Raw genomic sequence first — 17,024 nt, forward strand, 5'->3', positions numbered from 1 at the left:
TTATAAATTCGTCCGTTTCCTCTACTGTGGACGCGCACACGCACGGCCATGCCCTAGTACAACCTTTTTGAAACCAAGAGCTACTTCTTGGGTACTGATTAATGCAAAGGGCTACCAGTTTGATACACACTTAAATAAATTGCCAGAAATAGCCAATTTGCTCAATTTACCTTTAACAAATAAATCTATATACTGTATATATAAAAAATGGGTATTTCTGGCTGTCATTCCGTCCTACATTTTTTTTTCATTTTAGGGAAGGTTTTTTGTAGAGAGTAAATGATGGAAAAAAAAAACACTTAATTGAACGGTTTAAAAGGGAAGAAAACAGGAAAAGAATGAAAATTACATTTTGAAACATAGTTTATCTTCAATTTCGACTCTTTAAAATTCAAAATTCAACCGAAAAAAAGAAGCGAAAAACTAGCTCATTAGAATCTTTTTGAAAAAAAAAAAAAAGAATTCATGGAACATCATTAGTCACTTTTCCTGATTAAGATTCATTTTAGAATTTTGATGACATGTTTTAAATAGGTTAAAATCCAATCTGCACTTTGTTAGAATATATAACAAATTGGACCAAGCTATAAAACAATACATGACCACACACATGAGAACACACACTTGAGAGAATCATTATTTTTTTCTAGATTTTCCAGAACAAAATATGTAAAAGAAATTCAAAAAGACTTTGAAATAAGATTTCAAATTGATTCTAAAGATTTTGTAGACATGCCAGAATATTTTTTTTAAATTTTAATCATAATAAGATTGAAAAAATATTTCACAAATATTCTTCATCGAAAAAAACAAAAGCTAAAATGAAGAAATAAATTGAAATCTATTTATTATTCTTTACAATGAAAAAAATAAATTGACTTGAACATTGATTTAAATTGTCAGGAAAGAAGAGGAAGGAATTTAAAAGGTAAAAATGTATATGTGTTTAAAAATCCTAAAATCATTTTTAAGGTTGTATTTTTTCTCAAAAATTGTCTTTCTGAAAGTTATAAGAAGCAAAGTAAAAAAATAAATGAATTTATTTAAACAAGTGAAAACCAAGTCTTTAAAATATTTTCCTGGATTTTCAAATTCTATTTGAGTTTTGTCTCTCTTAGAATTAAAAATGTCGAGCAAAGCGAGACCAGCTTGCTAGTAAATAAATACAATTTTAGAAAAATAGAGGTAGCTCACTGGTAACTGCTGCTATTTGAGCTATTTTTAGAACAGGCCAGCGGGCGACTCATCTGGTCCTTACGGGCTACCTGGTGCCCGCGGGCATCGCGTTGGTGACCCCTGCCCTAGTACATCCATCCATCCATCCATTCATTTTCTACCGCTTATTCCCCTTTTGGGGTCGTGGGGGGCACTGGCACCTATCTCAGCTACAATCGGGCGGAAGGCGGAGTACACCCTGGACAAGTCACCACCTCATCGCAAGGCCAACACAGATAGACGGACAACATTCACACTCACATTCACACACTCGGGACAATTTAGTGTTGCCAATCAACCTATCCCCAGGTGCATGTCGTTCTCAAAACCCCTGGGGGTACTTGAAGGTATGCCAAGGGGTACGTGAGATTTTGAAAAAATATTCTAAAAATAGCAACAATTCTAAAATTCTCTATAAATATATGTATTGAATAATACTTCAACAAAATATGAATGTAAGATCATAAACTGTGAAAAAAATACCAACAATGCAATATTCAGTGTTGATGTTGTAAGCACAATATCAATGGGAGCAATTTGCAAAATGCGCAACCGCATTTTGCAAATTTGTATAATGCGCAATCTTTTTGCAAATTGCTTCCAATATGGATTGTGTTGGAAGTTCTGGCTACTAACCCTAACCCCAACCCTTACCCGTGATGCCATCTACGAAGTGTTGGGAGACTGTTTTGCTGTTCTTCTTCTATTCGATGTAGCTTTCTGTGCAGAATTCCGCAAATTCTGCACATTTTCAAACCAAATCTCGTCTTAAATCTCGTCTTGCGATATGCAAATTGCTTGCGCACAATGGAAATTACGTATAATTTGTGAAGTGCAAGAGATTGGTGAAATGCTTACAACATTGACAGCTAGATTTTTTTGTGGATATGTTCCATAAATATTGATGTTACAGATTTATTTTTTTGTGAAGAAATGTTCGAGTCCAGATGGATCTCTATGACAATCCCCAAAGAGGGCACTTTAAGTTGATGATTACTTCTATGTGTAGACATCTTTATTTATAATTGAATCACTTGTGTATCTTTCAACCATTTTTTACTTATTTTATATCTTTTTTTTCCAAAAAACTTATTTTCAAATACCGTATTTCCTTAAATTGCCGCCGGGGCGCTTATTAATTTCAAACCTCTTCTCACTCCTGCGCTTACCAAAGGCATGCAGTAAAAGTAAGCATGCGCTAATTATTTTCAAACCTTTTCTCACTCCAGCATTTACCAAAGGTATGCAGTAAAAATTTGAGTGTGATGTAAGCTTGGACCTTAAATAAAATTCTAAAATTGTAAAAAAAAAAAAAAAAATATGTATATGTGTATATATATGTATGTATATGTGTCTATATATGTATGTATATGTGTATATATATGTATGTATATGTGTATATATCCATCCATCCATTTTCTACCGCTTATTCCATTTTTGGTCGCGGGGAGCGCTGGTGCCTATTTCAGCTACAATCGGGCGGAAGGCGGCGTTCACCCTGGACAAGACGCCATCTCATCGCAGGGCCAACACAGATAGACAGACAACATTCACACTCACATTCACACATTAGGTTAGGGGTCAGGAACCTTTTTGGCTGAGAGGGCCATGAAAGACAAATATTTTAAAGTGTATTTCCATCCATCCATCCATTTTCTACCGCTTATTCCCTTTTTGGTCGCGGGGAGCGCTGGTGCCTATCTCAGCTACAATCGGGCGGAAGGCGGCGTACACCCTGGACAAGACGCCACCTCATCGCAGGGCCAACACAGAGAGACAGACAACATTCACACTCACATTCACACATTAGGTTAGGGGTCAGGAACCTTTTTGGCTGAGAGGGCCATGAAAGACAAATATTTTAAAGTGTATTTCCGTAAGAGCCAGATCATATTTTTTTACACTGAATACAACTAATTGCATGCATTTTTTTAAGTAAGACCAACATTTTTAGAGTATAATAAGTCTCTAATTCTTTTTAATAACAATGTTATTTCTAGAACAGGTGCGGTAGAAAACGGATGGATGGATTAAAACGCACGAGAATGTTTTATATTTTGAACGTTATGTTTAACATCGTGATTACCAGCGGAATTATTCATTACTTATCGTGTTAAGCAATGTCAGCTAAGATTTATCTGAGAGCCTGATGCAGTCATCAAAAGAGTCACATCTGGCTCTAGAGCCATATATATGTGGGTTCTTCCACATATATAGAGCCATATATATGCCATATATATGTGTGCATATATATATATATATATATATATATATATATATATATATATATATATATACACACATATATGTACACACAGAAACACTTTAGAAATGAGAAGTGCGGTATACTTATTTTGTTGCCTTTTTTGTTTGACTTTATTAAATGTTTGAATATAATTGTATTTAAAAAAAAAACTGTTTTCTTTTAAGTAATATAGAAATTAATCAGAGGCCGGTTATTTAGTTTGAGGAATGTAGTTAATCGGGGAACTGGCACCCAATGTGGTTTAAAAGGATTTATTTTGAATCAAGAATCGAGTCTGAATCAAATCAATGCCCAGATTCATGTGCAGAAGCAAGGGGTGCATAAATTCCAAAAGGGAAAACGTCTCGCCAGAACACCGGCTATATAGGAAACGTGTGTCAATAATTATAATAATGCGCCGTTGTCTAGTGCCTGTTTTGTCAAGAGGATTAGTTGGGGTTAGTACATTTTCAGAAAGAGCTTGTTCTACAAACCCCGTTTCCATATGAGTTGGGAAATTGTGTTAGATGTAAATATAAACGGAATACAATGATTTGCAAATCCTTTTCAACCCATATTCAGTTGAATGCACTACAAAGACAACATATTTGATGTTCAGTCATGAACTTTATTTTTTTATTGCAAATAATAATTAACTTAGAATTTCACGGCTGCAACACGGGCCAAAGTAGTTGGGAAAGAGCATGTTACATCACCTGTTCTTTTAACAACACTCAATAAACGTTTGGGAACTGAGGAAACTAATTGTTGAAGCTTAGAAAGTGGAACTCTTTACCATTCTTGTTTTATGTAGCGCTTCAGTCGTTCAACAGTCCGGGGTGTCCGCTGTCGTATTTTACGCTTCATAATGCGCCACACATTTTTCATGGGAGACAGGTCTCGACTGCAGGCGGGCCAGGAAAGTTCTCGCACTCTTTTACTACGAAACCACGCTGTTGTATCACGTGGCGTGGCATCGTCTTGCTGAAATAAGCAGGGGCGACCATGATAACGTTGCTTGGATGACAACATATGTTGCTCCAAAACCTGTATGGACCATTCAGCATTAATGGTGTCTTCACAGATGTGTAAGTTACCCATGCCTTGGGCACTAATACACCTCCATACCATCACAGATGCCGGCTTTTGAACTTTGCGCCTATAACAATCCGGATGGTTATTTTCCTCTTTTTTCCGGAAGACAGTACATCCACAGTTTCCAAATGTAATTTGAAATGTGGACTCCTCAGACCACAGAACACTTTTCCACTTTGCATCAGTCCATCTTAGATGATCTCGGGCCCAGCGAATCCGGCGGCGTTCCTTGATGTTGTTGATAAATGGGTTTGGCTTTGCATAGCAGAGTTTTAACTTGCACTTACAGATGTAGCGACCAACTGTAGTTACTGACAGTGGTTTTATGGAGTGTTCCTGAGCCCATGTGGTGATATCCTTTACAAACTGATGCCGGTTTTTGATGCAGTACCGTCTGAAGAATCAAAGGTCCGTAATATCATTGCTTACGTGCAGTGATTTCTCCGGATTCTCTGAACCTTTTGATGATTTTACGGATTGAGATGGTAAAATCCCTAAATTCCTTGCAATAGCTCATTGAGAAATGTTGTACTTAAACTGTTCGCCAATTTGCTTACAAATTGGTGACCCTCGCCCCATCCTTGATTGTGAATTACTTAGCATTTCATGGAAGCTGCTTTTATACCCAATCATGGCACCCACCTGTTCCCAATTAGCCTGTTCACCTGTGGGACGTTCCAAATAAGTGTTTGATGAGCATTTCTCAACTTTATCAGTATTTATTGCCACCTTTCCTAACTTCTTTGTCACATGTTGCTGGCATCAAATTCTAAAGTTAATGATTATTTGCAACAACATTTTTTTTATCAGTTTAAACATCAAATATGTTGTCTTTGTAGCATATTCAACTGAATATGGGTTGAAAATGATTTGCAAATCATTTTATTCCGTTTATATTTACATCTAACACAATTTCCCAACTCATATGGAAAAGGGTATGTACTTTGGGCGGAAGTAAAACAAAGAAAACAATCTGAAACTGTATTTTTACTCGTCCGGCACTGTGGGAAATAGATTTTCCGCCATGCTAAAATGAGTTTGACACCCAAAACTTACAAAATACGTTTTTGTTTTTTTACATAATGAGAGCCCTCTGGACATTAAATAACATAATTTAGTCACATTTACACTCTTTTAAAACAATATAGTAATGTTACCTCAGGCTGAGCCAATCAGTGGCCATGATACTGAACAGTGTGCTCTCATTGGTTTAGTCTCAAGTATCCAATACTAACGTAGCATTGAAATGTTTAGTTCATTTAGCCACGTTTATGTTTAAAATGCTTAATTTAGGCCAAAAATACATAGGACAAAAAAAACTGCGATAAAGTGAATTTGCAAACTTTGAAGTGCAATGTGGTGAGGGGCTATTGTTCATGAGGCTTTTAGGTTTGTTCATCCATTTTTGATTAGGTTTTTCGGAGCCTTCACTTAATACAGTCCTTCTCAAATAGTGGACCGGGGGGGGGGCTCGTGTGACCTCAGAACATGCTTTTTTTGCCGTATCAAAATACAATGAAGCGTATTTGCACTTGGTTTCACTGTAACCACGGTAGGAGACAAGGAACGGCCGTTGTGTTTAATTTTATGTTATAAGTGGTGCACAAATTCCAAAAGGGAAAACGTCTCGCCAGAACACCGGCTATACAGGAAACGTGTCACTAGACGCTATTTCTTTTTTTCTTTTCTATTTTTCATTTTATGTCTTTTCCATATTGCGCAACCCTATTTCAGATTGAATGCAGTGCACTCAGCACGCCCCAAACGGTGAGTGTGCAGCGATGGACGCTAACCACCCTCAATCATCGCCATCTTGGCTACTTAGTAGAAGGAGAGGGATCGACACTGGTGGTTGCAATTCACCATTGAAAAGGAGAGAAGAAGAGGACAAATATTGTGATTTTGGACAGCACTGTACAACCAGGGACTTAAGTACGTAGTGTAGTTTGGACTGGTAAGAACCACATTCTTTAATATGCTTCAAAGTCCTGTTGGGAATGGAAGCATGTCATTTATCTAAGCCAAGTCCTGACCTCATTAAGTCATAAAACCAGGGGTGTCCAAACTTTTTCTACGTGTACCAACGAATACCATCCATCCATCCATCCATCCATCCATCCATCCATCCATCATCCTCCGCTTATCCGAGGTCGGGTCGCGGGGGCAGCAGCCTAAGCAGGGAAGCCCAGACTTCCCTCTCCCCAGCCACTTCGTCTAGCTCTTCCCGGGGGATCCCGAGGCGTTCCCTGGCCAGCCGGGAGACATAGTCTTCCCAACGTGTCCTGGGTCTTCCCCGTGGCCTCCTACCGGTTGGATGTGCCCTAAACACCTCCCTAGGGAGGCGTTCGGGTGGCATCCTGACCAAATGCCCGAACCACCTCATCTGGCTCCTCTCGATGTGAAGGAGCAGCGGCTTTACTTTGAGTTCCTCCCGGATGGCAGAGCTTCTCACCCTATCTCTAAGGGAGAGCCCCGCCACACGGCGGAGGAAACTCATTTCGGCCGCTTGTACCCGTGATCTTGTCCTTTTGGTCATGACCCAAAGCTCATGACCATAGGTGAGGATGGGAACGTAGATCGACCGGTAAATTGAGAGGTTTGCCTTTCGGCTCAGCTCCTTCTTCACCACAACGGATCGATACAACGTCTGCATTACTGAAGACGCCGCACCGATCCGCCTGTCGATCTCACGATCCATTCTTCCCCCACTCGTGAACAAGACTCCTAGGTACTTGAACTCCTCCACTTGGGGCAGGGTCTCCTCCCCAACCTGGAGATGGCACTCCACCCTTTTCCGGGCAGAACCATAGACTCGGACTTGGAGGTGCTGATTCTCATTCCGGTCGCTTCACACTCGAAGATCCCGGCCAGATGAAGCCATCAGGACCACATCATCTGCAAAAAGCAGAGACCTAATCCCGCGGCCACCAATCCGGAACCCCTCAACGCCTTGACTGCGCCTAGAAATTCTGTCCATAAAAGTTATGCACAGAATCGGTGACAAAGGACAGCCTTGGCGGAGTCCAACCCTCACTGTCCAAATAATACAAAAACAAAACAATCTAAATGGTTGTCAAACTTTTTTCACCAAGTACCACCTCAGAAAACACTTGGCTCTCCAAATACCACCATAATGAACGACGTTAAAATACAGTAGCATAGTAAGCTTAAGTAATCATTAAAACAAGGCATAGGTGTTTTTTTCAACAAGTATGTTTAATATTTATGACCACTGTAACATTACACACAGTTTGAACAGTAACACTGCGTTTGAATACTTAAGTAAGTGATTCTCTGTCGTATCACTAGATGGAGCCCCAGTTTGAGAATACAGTAAAACGTTACGTATATTTGTAATTAGGGCTGGGCCATATATCAATATACTCGATATATGGCGGGTTTGTCTCTGTGCGATATAGAAAATGACTATATCGTGATATTAGAGTATATGTTCTCAAGCAGTTGCTTTTAGTTGATGGTATTACACTACAGGCACTCCTCGCTCGTTCTTGTCTGTCCTCACAGGCAGCAAGCGCACCTTCTTACACACGTCACATATTGTCACGTCATATGTCACATACGTATACGCCCTCGCGGAGCAGACAGGTAGCAGCCTGGGTAATGCTAGTTGTGGTGCTAGAGGTGTGGTAGTATGAGAGAGAGAAGGTACGAACCTGGTAACAAATGAAGGAAGAATTATTTCCCAAGAAAAACAGCAGGGGGTCCATCGTCTGGCAGTTGTTTGGCTTCAAGTGGGAATATGTCGAACAAACAACCGTAATTTGTCAAGTGTGGGTGCAAAAGTGTTGCTATAAAAAGTAACATTACTGTTAATATGTAGCATCATTTGAAAAGTCACCTGCTAGAACAGGGGTGTCAAACTCAAATACAGAGTGGGCCAAAATTTAAAACTGAACAAAGCCGCGGGCCGAGGTTGAACAAATTAACCCTTTTAATAGGGACCCAAACAAGATTGTCATTGAATATTGAACAAGCAAGGCTTATATAACTTCATAGTGACATGCAAAATTGAGTTTCAAAAAATAATAATAAAAAAATATCAATGGCATATCAAATCAAATTTAAATAAAAAATGAATGCCTCTATTGTATTTGCAGCCTTCTGAGGTAAATATCAGCATTAACTTTTTCCACAGGCTAATACATTTGAAAATAAAATAACAATGAAAAAATCAACCATATCAGGCCTTTTTCCTGCTCAGTTGATGTCGGGGCTCAGGTGGGCGGGCGGGGTTTGTTTGTAGCAGGGGGGCGGGGGGGTGTATATTGTAGCGGTCCGGAAGAGTTAGTGCTGCAAGGGGTTCTGGGTATGTGTTCTTTTGTGTTTATGTTGTGTTACGGTGCGGATGTTCTCCCAAAATGTGTCTGTTGTTTTTGTTTGGTGTGGGTTCACAGTGTGGCGCGTATTTGTAACAGTGTTAAAGTTGTTTATATGGCCACCCTCAGTGTGACCTATATGCTGTTGTTCAAGTATGCCTTGCATTTACTTACATGTGTGTAGAAGCCACATATATATTACGTGACGCTGTTTGTGAGGAGGGAAAACAGACTTGACGACAGGTTGTAGAGGACGCTAAAGGCAGTGCCTTTAAGGCACACCCCCAATATTGTTGTCCGGGTGGAATTTGGGGGAATGGTTGCACCAGGAGATTTTCGGGGGGGGCACTGAAATTCGAGAGTCTCCCGGGAAATCGGTGAATGCGGTGTTACAGCGGCACAGCTGTATAACACCGGCGGGCCAGTTCTAATGTTAATTTATATTGCCTCAAGGGCCAAATGAAATTACACAGCGGGCCAAATTTGGCCTGCGGGCCAGAGTTTGACACCTATGTGCTAGAGAATGAAGAATGCTTACTCCGCATGTCAACATCTCCATTCGGTGCCACACGGCCACACCATGAAAATGCAGAGGCAAACGTTTCCAGATCAACACCGTATGAAAAAAAATTTTAATTTTTTTTTTTTAGTTGTGATTTCCTTCTCTGCATGAAAGATTAAAATGAGTATATATTAATGCAGTATGAAGACGAATGTATTTATGTAGACACATAGAATCATCATACTGGTGTGATTATATGTATCAAGTGTTAATTCAAGGCCAAGGCAAAATATACAGATATATATTGTTTATTGCGATATGGCCTAAAAATATTGCAATATTAAAAAAAAAGACCATTTCGTCCAGCCCTAATTGTAATTGACTTCAACATTTGAATGATTTGTGAAGTCTGGACTCGGGGTTGACCGCTCCTCATGCATCAGTCGGCGCCCCGACTTATCTACATGCAAGAGTATCCCCTGCTGACCCCACTATAGACTGGACTCTCACTTTATTAACCATATCCACTCACATCCATTGCACCAGTCACCCGGGGGGGTCCCCACATCTGCGGTCCCTTCCAGGGTTTCACGTTGTTCCCATTGGGACATTTGTGATTAAGGGCTATATAAGTCAACTTTGATTGATTGATTGATTGATTGATTGATTGATTTCCTCCCCCATTGGGTTTTTAAACTGTGCTGAAGGCCAATAAAAAAGAAGAAAATGCTAAAAGCCACAAATGGATCCCGGTCCGCACTTTGGACAGCCATGTCTTGCATATTTTCTTCTCGCTGCGTTTTATTCAAATCCCCCTTCTCAACATTAGATCTTTACATCCCTATACCTCCCTTTCTAGAAGCAAAGACAACAACGTTCTCCCCTCCATCATCTATCTACCACATTTCCCTTAACTCTAATCCTCCCTCTTTGCTTCTGATCTCTCCATCGCACCCTCCAGCTCTTTCGCCCCCCCAACAAACACACACACACACACTAACACACACAGCTGCGAGAGCTGTCGGCAAAATCTTGGAAACGTTCCCCAGCTTGGTTCTGAGTGTTTGGGCGGAATTTGCCAACGTCTCCGACAGTCTTTCAGAGGTTTTGTGAAGGGAAGATTAGATATTAAAGTAAACCTCAGTCCGATGTTTTTTGGTTTATATATTTGACTTCGACAATTGACTAACTTGAGCATGTACAGTGGGGCAAAAATGTATTTAGTCAGCCACCGATTGTGCAAGTTCTGCCTCTTAAAATGATGACAGAGGTCTGTAATTTTCATTATAGGTACACTTCAACTGTGAGAGACAGAATGTGAGAGAAAAGTCCAGGAATTCACATTATAGGAATTTTAAAGATTTTATTTGTAAATTATGGTGGAAAATAAGTATTTGGTCAACCATTCAAAGCTCTCACTGATGGAAGGAGGTTGTGGCTCAAAATCTCACGATACATGGCCCCATTCATTCTTTCCTTAACACGGATCAATCTTCCTGTCCCTTTAGCAGAAAAACAGCCCCAAAGCATGATGTGTCCACCCCCATGCTTCACAGTAGGTGTGGTGTTCTTGGGATGCAACTCTTTTTCTTCTTCTTCCAAACACGACAAGTTGAGTTTATACCAAAATGGATACATGGATGATACAGCAGAGGATTGGGAGAATGTCATGTGGTCAGATGTAACCAAAATAGAACTTTTTGGTATAAACTCAACTCGTCGTGTTTGGAGGAAGAAGAATACTGAGTTGCATCCCAAGAACACCATACCTACTGTGAAGCATGGGGGTGGAAACATCATGCTTTGGGGCTGTTTTTCTGCTAAGGGGACAGGACGATGGATCCGTGTTAAGGAAAGAATGAATGAGGCCATGTATCGTGAGATTTTGAGCCAAAACCTCCTTCCATCAGTGAGAGCTTTGAATGGTTGACCAAATACTTATTTTTCACCATAATTTACAAATAAATTCTTAAAAATTCCTACAATGTGAATTCTTGGATTTTTGACCTCTGTCATCATTTTAAGTGGGAGAACTTGCACAATCGGTGGTTGACTTTTTTGCCCCACTGTATGTGTTGGAAAATGTTGAATGGTTTGGTTGTCTAAATGTCATTACTGTGGTGGATGGATTGTCTTGGCGGCGTTCCCCTGACTATAAATCGGTGCATAATAATACGCAGGTGTGCACAATCAATAGGAGACAGACCACATTGGACAAAGACGAGGCGTGCCGATGATGCGCCTTTTTCTTCAGTGTTGTTTCTGCGTATATGTGTCCGCACAGGAATGCCATTTCTGACATCGTAATGACGCAGACGCGATGGTGTTGGCATGTGTCCCACCCAAAATGTATGCAGGCTGGAATGCACAATGACAGTATGACGTGTCACACCACTACAGCCGCACAAAGGAGCGGCGCGAATCACACCACTTTGTGTGTGTGCGCGTGTGTGTGTGTGTGTGTGCGCGGATGGGGGAATACCCTTCTGCTGGAACATTGTGGAATCACGAGACTGTTCTCATGGCAACGTGCAGATGGGAATTTCCCTGGTAACAGACATTGTACGACGATGTTGGGAAGAGCAGAGGAATAGCACCTTGGCGACTGTGGGAGGAAAGACGGCGTGAAGGGTTGTTTAAAGGAATAACTGGATGTGAGACAGTTGAATGGACAAATAATGATTAGGTGCAGTTCCCCTGCGAACCATTATTGATTCCCTTTCATCCATTATACAGCGGGCATCGTCAATCCATCACCAAACTGTAATTGTGCTAAAAAAAGATGAAAAAAAACGGTCTGGACATCGTGATTTAAATCTAAATTGAGTTCATTAATACCCCATTTGCCGTGATAAAGCTTGCACTTCACCTGTGGAAGCTCACCTCTTGTCTGGAATGCTTACACAGTTCTGGACTGTGATCCGCATGCTTGCTTTAGATTCACGGTCAGACATGACTGGCTGCTGCACACGCTTTTAATAAATTGCCAAAAACTGAAAGCGTGACCTTGGAAACGTGCAAGGCTGCATATGGTTCTCTAGTTCGAAACCCATTTCAATTAGATAATCTTGCAACTGTCCTATTTTTTTTTTATCTGGCTCAGAGAGATATTATTCCTCCGAAGCAATCTTGTTCTTTCAACGTGCAATGGATATTAGTGTTTCCCATTTCAATCAATCAATCAATGTTTATTTATATAGCCCTAAATCACAAATGTCTCAAAGGACTGTACAAACCATTACGAATACGACATCCTCGGAAGAACCCACATAAGGGCAAGGAAAACTCACACCCAGTGGGCAGGGAGAATTCACATCCAGTGGGACGCCAGTGACAATGCTGACTATGAGAAACCTTGGAGAGGACCCCCCCCCCCCCCCCTCTAGTGGACCGAAAGCAATGGATGTCGAGCGGGTCTAACATGATACTGTGAAAGTTAAGTCCATGGTGGGTCCAACACAGCCGCGAGAGTTCATAGATTGCAATCTATTTGTGGCGGTGGCACCGTGCAGAATAATGACGTTTGTATCTTTGGGTATGATTTTTTTATTACCGTATTTTCAAGACTACAAACTACTCTTTTTATTTTTTGTATTTTTATTATTATTTTTTTTCCCTATGCTTTGTGTCCAGCGGCTTATAAAACAGTGCAGCTCATTTATGGATTTTTTTTTCTCGCTATCAGTCATAATGTTTTGTACTCAGCAAATAGCTATCATAGAACACCGACAGATACTCTGAAAAGGTTTATTATTGTTTGTGCTACTGCGCCATCTTTTAGACGAGTTTGCGCACTGCAGGTAGTGCGGTTTGAAAAGGTACTGCCTGTTTTTGCTTTGAACCGGAAGTAAAACCGTCCAAAGGATTCTTAATTCATCACTCTAAGCCAGTGGTTCTCAAATGGGGGTACGCGTACCCCTGGGAGTACTTGAAGGTATGACAAGGGGTACGTGAGATTTTTTTTTAAATATTCTAAAAATAGCAACAATTCAAAAATCCTTTTTAAATATATTTATTGAATAATACTTCAACAAAATATGAATGTAAGTTCATAAATTGTGAAAAGAAATGCAACAATGCATTATTCAGTGTTGACAGCTAGATTTTTTGTGGACATTTTCCGTAAATATTGATATTAAAGATTTCTTTTTTTGTGAAGAATTGTTTAGAATTAAGTTCATGAATCCAGATGGATCTCTATTACAATCCCCAAAGAGGGTACTTTAAGTTGATGATTACTTCTATGTGTAGAAATCGTTATTCATAATTGAATCACGTGTTTATTTTTCAACAAGTTTTAGTTATTTTTACATCCTTTTTTACAAATAGTTCAAGAAAGACTTCTACAAATGAGCAATATTTTGCATTGTTAGACAATTTAATAAATCAGACACTGATGGCATAGTGATGTATTTTACTTCTGTATCTCTTTTTTTCAACCAAAAATGCTTTGCTCTGATTAGAGGGTACTTGAATTAAAAAAAATGTTCACAGTGGGTACATCACTGAAAAAAGGTTGAGAACCACTGCTCTAAGCAACGTTTGTGAGTTTTGCAATACAACTAAAACAATTCATACTTACTAAACCGTCCCATGTGTGATGTTTTTAGGAGTGTTTTCATGCATATTTGTCCGTGCTATAGTAATGTAATCAAGCGTCGTTAGCATTAGCGAATATGCTAACAAGATTACAAATGTCTGTAATCGTGCATTCGTTTTGTATTGTTTCAGTTTTGTAAATTTACCAGAATGTCACCTTTCAGTTATTGAGTCCGTTTAGCTGATTGAAGAGATAGCTTTAGCAGCTAGTGGTTCCATAATGATGATTTCTGTTTTGTTTGATAAGCCATTTTACTACTGTGTGACAGGCACCGTTTGGAAAAAATGAAGGTATATAAAAAAAAAAGCATTTAAAAGTTCTTTCCTACCGGTAGATATCTGCGGCTTATAGTGTGGTGCGGCTAATATATGTACATGTTTTTTTTTCTTTTAAAGTTTGGTGGGAGTCACGTAAATACCGGTGCGCTCCATAAACCGGAAAATACGGTACATATGCATATAATAAATGCTATAGTAAAGACGTGAGGAAAAACATAAAAAGCCAAACAAATACTGTATGTTTATAACGACATAATGACATTTCTCCGTTTGCTAGTCGATTTATTTTAATAGAGAGAGAGAGAGAGACGTCCGTTCTTAGATAGTGTTAAGTGGAGCGCTACATGCCTCCATGTCAGCATCTTTAAAAATCTCCTCACTAGATTTATCGCAAGCCGCAACAGTGACTCCTCCTGCTCTCTTGTCTTATTCTCTGGTAGACCTATGCGCAAATGAGGTAAAATCATGACGCATAAGCCACCTAGGGTTAAACTATTTTATCGTTTTCTAATGAAAATTGCGATTTCAAAAACCGCTATCATGTGGTCGCCAAAGCTACGTTTTTTGGCAATGCTCCTGACTAACCCAAGATCTGTTTTGTCTGCTATTTTACACATACGTACATGCGGTCTCCGTACTACTGATGCCGCCCTAAGTCAACCTAATCAATCATAAAAATCAGACAATGGCAATGTTGAGAGCGACAACATACATGTCTTGATAGCAATGTAGCATACTGACAAAGGTGGCTGTATCCGATCTGTGGACTGAATTGTTAGCTATTTCGTTACGATTTTGAATGTATAAGAAAGTCTCACATATGTGTTGTTGACTTGTTTATTATTTTGTTTATTATTCTTCGGTCAGTGGTCAACAAAATAAACAAACAGTTGTACATTCATAGATTGAAAATGAAAATGTTGCAGACCGAAAGGGTTTAGGCTGAAGTTGGACACTTATTGCGCCTAACCCTATAAACAATATCAAGTAAAAAATGAACTTCCGAAAATTATGACATGTCCTTTGCACAACATATTATAAATCCACATTATACACAACATGAACGTAGTTCAATTATATACACAGTAGAGCAGGGATCACCAACCTTTTTGAAACCAAAAGCTACTTCTTGGCTTCTGATTAATGCGAAGGGCTACCAACCAGCTTCATATGCACTTAAATAAATTGCCAGAAATTTGCTCAATTTACCTTTAATAAATAAATCTATATATATAAAAAATGGGTATTTCTGTCTGTCATTCCTGCATACATTATTTTCCTTTCACGGAAGGTTCTTTGTAGAGAATAAATGAGGGAAAAAAACCCCTAATTGAATGGTTTAAAAGAGGAAAAAACACACAAAAAAATAAAAATTTAATTTTGAAACATAGTTTATCTTCAATTTCGACTCTTTGAAATTCAAAATTCAACCGAAAAAAATGAGGAGAAAAACAAATTTGAATCGTTTTGAAAAAATAAAAAAAAATAATTTATGGAACATTATTAGTAATTTTTCCTGATTAAGATTAATTTTATAATTTTTATGACATGTTTTAAATAGGTTAAAATCCATCCATCCATTTTCTACGGGGGCGCTGGTGCCTATCTCAGCCACAATCGGGCGGAAGGCGGGGTACACCCTGGACAAGTCGCCACCTCATCGCAGAGGTTAAAATTCAATCCGCACTTTGTCAGAATAGATAACAAATTGGACCAAGCTATATTTCTAACAGACAAATCATTATTTCTTCTAGATTTTCCAGAACAAAAATTTTAAAAGAAATTCAAAAGACTTTGAAATAAGATTCAAATTTGATTCTACGGATTTTCTAGATTTTCCAGAATAATTATTTTGAATTTTAATCATAATAAGTTTCAAGAAATATTTCACAAATATTCTTCGTTGAAAAAACAGAAGCTAAAATGAAGAATTTAATTAAAATGTATGTATTATTTTTTACAATAAAAAAAATAAATTCACTTGAACATTAATGTAAATTGTCAGGAAAGAAGAGGAAGGAATTTAAAAGGTAAAAAGGTTTATTGTTTTTAAAAATCTTAAAATAATTTTTAAGATTGGATTTTTACTCTAAAATTGTCTTTCTGAAAGTTATAAGAAGCAAAGTAAAAAAATTAATTAATTTATTTAAACAAGTGAAAACCAAGTCTTTAAAATATTTTCTTGGATTTTCAAATTCTATTTAAGTTTTGTCTCTCTTAGAATTAAAAATGTCGAGCAAAGCGAGACCAGCTTGCTAGTAAATAAATACAATTTTAAAAATAGAGGCAGCTCACTGGTAAGTGCTGCTATTTGAGCTGTTTTTAAAACAGGCCTGCGGGCGACTCGTCTGGTCCTTACGGGCGACCTTGTGCCCGCGGGAACCGCGTTGGTGACCCCTGCAGTAGAGGCATGTGAAATATCCTTGCACACGTATTAAGCCTTAGCACCAATTATATAGTATGTATACGAACAATTATACTTCCATTATTATTCATATCCCACATTTAGTTTTTAATTAACATTAATCATAGTATAAACTACAATGTTGATTTCAAAAGTGATATATTTTTTCAAGACATTAGTCTTCAAGTGTTTTTTAAATCTGTGAATGGAACTGAAACATTTTAAGGAATAATCCAAGCTGTTCCACAGTTGAACCCTCCTGACAGAAACACATCTACTTTTTAAGCTTGTTCTTATGTTTGCTTTCTGAAAGAAAGCTGAACCTCATTGGTCATAGGGATTCTCTCT

General features: G+C 38.7%; 1 protein-coding gene across 3 annotated transcripts in view; it reads left to right on the forward strand.

The window, feature by feature from the left end:
• Nucleotides 1-17,024, forward strand: part of LOC133544158 (fibroblast growth factor 14-like) — a 203,979-nt gene that overhangs the window by 93,929 nt on the left and 93,026 nt on the right. The window lies entirely within an intron of this gene.

The sequence above is a fragment of the Nerophis ophidion genome, linkage group LG27 (genome assembly GCF_033978795.1).
Source record: "Nerophis ophidion isolate RoL-2023_Sa linkage group LG27, RoL_Noph_v1.0, whole genome shotgun sequence".
Classification (NCBI taxonomy): domain Eukaryota; kingdom Metazoa; phylum Chordata; class Actinopteri; order Syngnathiformes; family Syngnathidae; genus Nerophis; species Nerophis ophidion.